This window comes from Arachis duranensis, chromosome 8 (genome assembly GCF_000817695.3).
Source record: "Arachis duranensis cultivar V14167 chromosome 8, aradu.V14167.gnm2.J7QH, whole genome shotgun sequence".
Lineage (NCBI taxonomy): Eukaryota > Viridiplantae > Streptophyta > Magnoliopsida > Fabales > Fabaceae > Arachis > Arachis duranensis.
In genome coordinates this window covers 8,159,127-8,166,649 of record NC_029779.3, presented here as the reverse complement: position 1 = coordinate 8,166,649, position 7,523 = coordinate 8,159,127, and positions in this window count along the sequence as shown.

The window sequence follows — 7,523 nt, the reverse complement described above, 5'->3', positions numbered from 1 at the left end:
AATATATAACTCATTTCACTCCCATGAAAAAAAAATTAACCTCTTCTATTAAGAAGCAAGCTAGTTCACTATCTCTCTAATTAGTGTTAATATTTTTTTGGTGACTCTAGTTAGTGTTAATATATCGCAATTTCCCAACAACCATGACAATAATAATAAATAATTAATCTTACGAGGTCAACCGTTCATTTTAGCAAAGCACATTTCCCGAGAAATATATTAAACTATTGACATAGATATAAATATAGATACACATACATGGACATGAGGGTCTAGTTTTCATCATATCTAAATATCTGTGGTTTGGGTTTTATGTGCTCATATTGTTAAACTTAAACCCTTGAAATGTTATGATAACTAAATTACGAAAAGAATTTACAAGTACGAAAACAAAATCTTACCATATAAAAGAATTAGACAAACTTATTACAAGTCCTAAACTATTTTTGGCCAACTTTTGTCAGGATTAATGGGTGAGATTGATCCGTTTATGATAGTGTTTAATTTGAGAGAAAGTGTGAGATCGTCATTGACATTAAATAAAACGTCAAAGCTGGACCAAGTTGAATTTTGTGGACAGATCTTAAAGAAAAGGGTTGCAATCAAATAAATGAGCACCTCTTTTCAATTTGATTGGTTCAATATGAGCTGCCAAAGTCGGCACCAGATTTTATATCCCTTTTCTCAACTTCTCAAATCCTACAAGTGGATCTCACTATAATTGTCCCGGTTAATTAATACGACCATATTACGAGGTATACACAAGTTGTAGTATTGAAAAGTAGAAATGATAAAATATAAGAAGGATCTTAGGATTTAGAATAAAGAATAAAGAAAAGTATTAACGACTGGAGTTTAAATCTTTTTTCGTCTTTGTTGACAATTTATCAGAAAATATATCAAAGAGAGAAATTTTTAACCTATTTAAATGAACAGGCAGAATCATAGACATATACTTATTGTGGAAGAATAAAAAGGACCAAATTTACCTATTTGAATTTATACGGTACACTACGAAAAGTGGAGCAATGAAGGTTGTTGCCAATATGAAAGGCATGGTGCTGCGTGGAAAGAGGCTTTTTATAGCATAAGCGAAGTATAGAAGGGACTGTTATTCGAACTACGGTAAGTAAAAAAAAACGGAGATAACAAGAAATGATGGTGGAGCAAATGCGGAACAGACAATGAGTAGAAGAGTAGTTGAAGAGAAAGTGGTAAAACAGCAGAGTGTTGTACCCATTAAAGAGCTGTATAAGAATGGGTGGACAAAGAAGTTAGAAGTACCGACAGCAAATGAAAACGTTGCTTGGCTGCAAAGAAGTATTGTTGGAGGCACGAAGTCGGCGATCAATTTTCAGGCACTGCATCATAAGATTCATAGAAATTGGCCAGGCGTAACACAAGTGCGGGAGTTAGGAGCATATAAGGCAATGTTAATGTTTGATTCTGTGATAAGTGCTGAGGAAGCTTACACCTTTAAAATAAACGACCTTTTAAAAATGTTCTATATGGTGTGGAGATGGGACGAGAATGAGAAAAGTGAATCAAGAAGAGTCTGGTTAGAATGTTACGGAGTTCCAATACATGTATGGTCAACTGAGACTTTTCGAAAGATAGGGGATCAATAGGGTGAGGTGGTTAAGTGTGATAAACTCATGGAATCGTGTGCATCTTTCAGTGATGGTCGTATGTTGATTGATACATGTTGTTTTGATAGAATTAATGAGTGAATTCACATTACAGTAGGTGCAAGCGGGTTTGACATTCTCGTAAGAGAGGTGGATGGAGAGGTGTATCGTGAATAATACGTTCGTGAATTAACGACTATGGAAGGGGACTGGCAAAGAATTACTAGAGATGAGATGCGGTACAGGGGTGCCAGTGGCACACTAACAATGGTGGTGAATTGCTGGTGGCGGGATGGGATGAGGCAGTGCTGTTGATGATGGAGGAAGGAGGGAGGAGGAACACGACAAGGACATAAGGGTAATTTTCCGCGTTGATTTGAACGAATGGAATCATATTCATTTAACGTATTATTCCGAGATTAAAAATCACACAGGCATAAAGGATTCTCAGGATCCTCAAAGATCATTTGAAATTAATCAGGAGGAAGATTCGGCAAAAACTGAGTCCTATAATTATGCCACGTGCATTGCCAAACCCACATGTGCATATGGAGGAGCTGAACTTGGGCTAGGGGCAAATAGGCCCAACAATTGGGGACCTAAACAACATGATTGTTGCAAGGAGATGGCCCATGCTAGCAGGCCTTGTAGCGTGCTCCCAAACCGGGTTATGGGTGACCTGACTGCTCTGCTGACACGGCATGAAAGGAACGGGATCCACAACGGGGTAACGCAGCATGTGACTAAGGTTGATGATGGCACAGGGGTTAGGAGGCGCGACTATACAAAAGACAGGAGTGGTAACCCTAACGAGATGGAGGGGGTCGCACGGGTCGTCGTGACTACAGGGCGCGATGGAGAGACGAGCGACAAGGTGGAAGCAACCGATAGTCAGAGGCGGCCGACGGATTTGACAGACAGAACTACCAATCCAAGAGCTCCTCACTTGAACGTCCAACGTCCGGCGGAGATGAGAACTATGTGAGCTGAGGGAGTGAGTCCGGGGGTAGAGACTGCTGGTGTGAAAGTGGATATAGCACAAAAAATTTAATAATCTGCACAGAAGGGGCAAGAGGGGCCTAGTGCTGCACTTGTTTTGCGACAGGAAGAAGAGGAAGGTTTGGAAGAGGATGGGGAAGATGCTCATGGTCGTGAACAAAAGGAAGAATGTGAGAGCAACGCAGAAGACGGAACTGACTAGGAAGCTGGCTTAGATGGAGGTAGTAGGTTTGGTGCGGAATTTAGAACCCACAAACTAACCGGCAAGTGCATCGGGTCATACCAAGTAATACCTCAGGTGAGTGAGGGTCGATCCCACGAGGATTGATGGATTAAGCAACAATGGTTAAGTGATTTGCTTAGTTAGACAAACAGAAAAGAGCATTTGGGTCTCAATTGCATTAAACAGTAAATTCAGAAAATCATAAAGCAAGCAGTAAATTGATGTGAATAATATATGAGAGAAATAGTTAAGGTTTTAGAGTTATCTATTTTCCGGATTGACTCTTCTTACTAACTATTTTAATCATGCAAGATTTAATTCATGGCAAACTATATGTGACTAAACCCTAATTTCTTAGACCTTTTTAATCTCTTCTAAAATTCATCAACCGCCAACTCCTTGGTCACTTAATTCCAATTAGAGGGTGAAGTTCAATTCTAGTTTATATGCCACAAAAATCCTAATTATCCAAATATAAGAGGATTATATGTCACGTATCCCGTTAAATCCAGATAATTAGAAATTTAGGAGAATATGTTTTCAAGCTGTTGTTCAAGTAAAGAGCTTTTCCAAGTTATACAAGAACTCAATTAGAACAAAGGTCATGCTTCCGTTCCACCCAAATTCATAAGAGAAAGAACGAAAACAATTCTTGAATTATAAATCAGTACATAAATTAAAATTGAAAAATAATAGTATCAATTCATACAATAGACAGAGCTCCTAACCTTAACAGTGGAGGTTTAGTTGCTCATGGTTCAGAGAGAAAACTAGGATTCAGGTAAACTGTAAAGTGCGGAATGAGGTAGAAGAGAAAAGAGAAGGGCTGATTCTTTTTCCTTTTTATATCTAATCCTAATTAATATAAAATATATTTTCTAAAAACTAAATAATATATTTTCCTCATTATAAATAAAATAAAAGTTTAATAAAAAAAATTAACTAAATTCTGCATGTAGCCTTTGGAAGAATATTGAGGACCACTGGTATTATTAGGATCCACACTGAACTTAGAAATTCCCAAGTTCAGCGTGGAGGAGGCAGTAGCGTCTTGTTTGTATTCCTTTGAGCCAACGCTTAACTTGGCTCTTCCCAAGTTCAGCATGGGATGTAACGTGTGCTTCCCTGAGAGTTTTCAAGTCCACGCTGAACTTGGAATTCCCCAAGTTCAGCGTGGTGGCGTACATACTTCCTCCCTTGTGTGCGTGGATTCCACGCTAAACTTGGAAAATCCCAAGTTCGGCGTGGACAAGGCCGAATGGATCCTTTGGGAGCTTTAATGCCCATGCTGAACTTGAAAACATTCAAGTTTAGCTGGAGTGGACATCATCCATTCTTCACTCTCTCCATTCTCTAGCGTTGGTTTAAACTCCGTGAAATTTGTCCAAAATACTATCTGAAATAAACATAATTGTACACAGCTCAAAGTAGCATTCATAGTGGCTAAAATGTATTAATTCTTGATTAAACTTAATAATTCAAGTGCAAATTCACAAGGAAAAGATAGATAAGATGCTCACGCATCAAGGTTCCACAGGGAAAATCAACGGTAGAGTTAGCAAGATGAAATGGCAGAGAACAAAGAGGCATGGAAGTTAGCGGAGGAGTCCGGTGCCCAGTGCAGCGACGAGGAGAACATCATGGCTATTTTACAGGAGCAAAATGAAGCAATTGGTTTGAAGTGGAGGCAAGCAAAGTAGAAAGAAAAAATTCAAAGGAGTCGGCCAAAAAATCGTAAACATGTGTGTAACAAACTTGTTAAATAATTTTAACCTCTTGGAATATTAGGGGACTAAGAGGCGTTGAAAAATTTTGTATGATAAAGAATTTTAAAAGTAAATTTAAGTTGGACATGTTAGGTTTGATAGAAATAAAAAAGGAGGCGGTGTCTAAGTTCGATGTAATATATATTTGGGGAAGTGACAGAGCTAAATGGGAGTTTGTAAGCTCTGTTGGGGTTTCTAGAGGGTTGTTGTTAATATGGGATGAATCAATTTTTAAATTGACTAATTGTTATAAAGGGAAAAGGTAGTTGTGTGTAGAAGGGGTAGTAGCTAAGGATAATTTTCATTGTGCTATCTGTTTGGTGTATGGACCACATGTGAGGGCTGAGAAGATTTCTATGTAGGAAGAGTTGAGTTATCTTGCAGGGTTGTGTCAGGTAACGTTTTGTTTTTTGGGAGATTTCAATGAAATATTGCATTTGGAAGAAAGAATGAGTAAATAGTTTGTCAGCGTCTGTTGATGACTTCAGAAGATGGATAAATGATTCAGAGTTAGTTGATTTGGCGCTTAATGATTGCAAATACACATGGTTTAGAGGAAAATCGTGCAATTGTATTGACAAGACCTTGGTTAGTGTGGGTTGGCCTGATATGTACTCGGAGATGTGATTGAGGGGAGGACCAAGAGGGTTATCAGATCACTGCCCTTTGATAGTTGAGGACAGAAGAAACTATGAATGCCCTAGACCGTTCCGTAGCATGGACTCGTGGTTCACACATGAAGAATTTTTTAGAATGGTGAAGGAAGAGTTGAGGGAATTAGGAGATGGACGGTTCTTAGACAAGATGAAAGTGTTATCAATACGGCTGGGTAGATATAATCAACAATGGATGTTATGATGGTACAATGGAGGCAAGGAGAAGGGCGTTAGTGAGGTGCTGTGAGAAGTGGTATATTAGGCAAGATATTCACTAAAAGTAAATGTCTAGATATCGGCATGCCGAGGAGATAGATAGGAATACAAGGTATTTTCACAATATTGCTTTAGTGAGAAGAAGGAATAACAGGATTGATTCATTGGTGAGTAATGGGAGACAAGTGTAGAATCTGGCAAGAATAAAAGTTGCAATTAGAGATTTTTATAAAATTCTGTACCAACAAGAAGCAGCTCCAAGTTTGAGCTTTAGAGATGGTTTAATTAATTGATTGGGAATGGAGGAAGCTGAAGCCCTTGAGGTGACGCCATCGGTGGAGGAAGTGAAAGAGGCAGTTTGGGATTGTGAATCATCTAAGGCTCCAGGATGTGATGGGTACAACATGAACTTCATAAAAAAGTGTTGGCATGAGATTGGAATGGAATTCACTGCTGCTGTGTTGAATTTCTTCAAGACAGCAAGACTACCAGTAAAGTCTGATGTCACGTGGGTAGCGTTGGCTCCGAAATTCGTTGGGGCTAAGGAGATAAAAGAACTCAGGCCTATCAGCATGGTTGGATGCATCTATAAAGTTATATCTAAGTTGTTGACAAGAAGAATGAGGATTGTAATGCCAGGACTAGTTGGAGAATCACAGAGTGCCTTTGTGAAGGGAAGGAAGATATATGATGGAGCTTTAATCACATGTGAAACTGTGCATTAGTTGAAACTAAAGAAGAAGGCGTTAGCGATAATCAAACTGGATTTCCAAAAGGCATATGATAGAGTTAAATGGTGCTTTGTTGATACTGTGTTAGAGAAAATATATTTCGAGAGTACATAGAGGGCATGGATCCGAGAGTGTATTACGTCGACATCTATCTCTATTTTGATTAATGGGTCACCAACGAAACTGTTCAAGATGGAGAGGGAGCTTCGACAGGGCGATCCATTATCGCCGTTTTTGTTTGTATTGGTGGTGGATGTGCTTAATAGGATGATTGGGAAAGCGGTAAGGAGCAGGAGAATCTCTCCACTGTTAGTCGGTAGGGATAATATAGAGTTATCACATTTACAGTTTGCTCATGACACTATATTGTTTTGTCCGCCTGAAGAGGAGACAATGAGAACTTATCAGAGACTTTTGAGGTGCTTTGAAATAAAGTCTGGGTTGAGTATAAATTTCGACAAATCCAATTTGATAGTAGTGAATTGCAGTCAGGAGTGGGTGAATCGAATGTGCCTTCTACTTGGATGCCAGCAGAGAGCTCTACCGGTGAGGTACCTTGGAATTAACCTCAGAGCAAATCCCCGGTTAACAAAAACTTGGAAGCCGGTTATTGATAAGGTGGAAGAAAATCTTAGCTTGTGGAAATCAAAGGTCCTTAGTAAGGCCAGAAAGCTGGTACTCACAAAGTCAATAATAAACAGCCTACCTATTTATTACTTGAGTTTGTATAAGATTCCAAATACGGTTGCACAACGCATAATCTCTTTGCAGAGTAGATTCTTTTGGGGGAAGGAAGATAGACAACCTGGCATGGCTCTTGTTAAGTGGGAGATGGTTCAGGCACCGAAAAAGTTAGGAGGACTGGGGGTGGAAGATACGGTGGTCTGTAATACTGCGTTACTGTTTAAATGGTGGTGGCATTTCTCAAAGGAAGACTACTTGTTATGGAAGAAAATTGTGTGCTCCTGCAACAACTTAAATTCTGATTAGTTGCTATCAATTCAAACTCTACCAGTGAAAGGAGGTCCGTGGAGAGACATATGTCAATTGTGAATAAAGGACCAACAGGTTCGACAGAAGATGATTGATGGTCTGGCTATGGAGGTAGGGGATGGTAGATCAATAAGATTTTGGGAGGATACTTGGCTCTAATCGGGAAAGCTGAAAGACTCCTATCTGAGACTCTTCTTGATTTCAAACCAAAAAGGATCAATAATTGGAGATTGTGGTTTTTGGGATGGGATAGAGTGGGTTTGGAACTTCCAATGGAGGAGGGAACTCCGCCAGTGGGAGGTTGACACATC